The following is a 1482-nucleotide window of genomic DNA, read 5'->3' on the forward strand; positions in this document are numbered from 1 at the left end:
AAAAACAAAAAACTGGAAGCCCCCAACCCAAGGGGAGTCTGTACTCTTCTGAAAGCATTTCTGTGCGGCCTTCTGGCCTCCTGCTGGGCCCATGGGAAGGCCTGGGCAGGCAGGAGACGAGGGGAGCACCTCCAGGGGAGCAGGGTGTGGGCAGCAGTGGCGGCTGGGGACCAGGCATGGGACTCATCCCTGGATCTTTTCCCCACAGCAAGCAAGAGCCACAAGCTGCTGGGGAAGGGCAGCACACCCTTTCGCTTCCAGGGCTGCCAGGGAAGGGGCAGAAGCAAAACAGGGACAAGAAACCTTCCTTACTGCCCCCAGCAACCGGGGGAGCTCCACCGTCAGAGAGGACACAGGCAGAAGCTATCTCCCTATCGGGGAGGCCCCAAAACCCTCCCAGGCCCAGGGCCCTGTGCGAGCGCAAAGCAGGGGGCTGCTACAACAGGAGGAAAGGCAGGAAACTGTCCCCGGCACAACCCTCGGCAGACACGGGCAGAATGTGGCTGCCGCTGGTGAGGGAAAATGGGCGACGTGCTCAGGCCCCGCTCTAAGGCCCAGGAGCACACAGGTCCTGCCTAAGACGGAGGCCGACCCAGAGCACCCTACCCCTAACACGAGCCTAGCACTGAGCACCAAGCAAGCACCAAGCACCAGGCAGTCTGCTGCTGGGAGGGGCAGTCTCGCAAAGGGACCCCAGGCCTCGACACATACAGCCTGCCCAGGGGCTAGCATTACTAATTGTTTAATAATCACCTCTTCATTGCTTATTCCCCTTCTGCAAACGGGTATCTTAGATGTCAAAAGTAACAATTCACACCTTAAATCTAAATTAATCTTTAATATCCCCACCCCCAACAGACATTAAACGTTCACAACACTATGGCTACGTGTCATCCTCAGAGCTGATCCCTGAAGCAAATGGCCCCATCTGCAAACACAACTAAAACATGTGCGCCAGACACTGCGTGCAATCCAGCACCCGCCAGAGGCACGTTTAACATATCTTCTATTTAAGAAAAGAAGTCTATGGACTGCTGTTCTGTGTTCCAGGCTGTCCACATCGTATCCCTCTCAAAGCTGATCGTCAGAAAGCACAGAAGCTGGACCTCTCCCAGGACCCTGCAGAGATGCCTCGATAAATTGCTAGGTGAGCTTGCTTTTAGGAAAATTGTAAATATATAATACTCTTTTATCAGAAGATGAAAATTATGTATCCCAAATATTTTCTTTTTGTCATCACTTTTGAGACACTCAGTTCCCAATGACAGGACTAGCTCTTCCTGTTTGTCTGGCACCACTGACACCGCTTCCTCCTTCGTTTAGACAAGTAAGATGGGTCTGACCAGCTTGGCTTACAGCAAGTGAAACTCTAGGTCTAAAATAGTGTAAGTTAATCCTGGCCTCCAGTATGAATTTCATATTTCAAATCCTTTTCCTTTTCCCCTTTCTCGTAAGTGCGCTGACCGCCGGGTGAGCCCGGAG

General features: G+C 52.6%; 1 protein-coding gene across 1 annotated transcript in view; it reads right to left on the minus strand.

The window, feature by feature from the left end:
* The window catches only part of PARP4 (poly (ADP-ribose) polymerase family, member 4), a 98107-nt gene that overhangs the window by 44058 nt on the left and 52567 nt on the right, over positions 1–1482 (minus strand). The gene's annotated exons all lie outside the window — the stretch shown is intronic.

The sequence above is a fragment of the Propithecus coquereli genome, unplaced genomic scaffold (assembly GCF_000956105.1).
Source record: "Propithecus coquereli isolate 6110/MARCELLA unplaced genomic scaffold, Pcoq_1.0 Scaffold168, whole genome shotgun sequence".
Classification (NCBI taxonomy): Eukaryota; Metazoa; Chordata; class Mammalia; order Primates; family Indriidae; genus Propithecus; species Propithecus coquereli.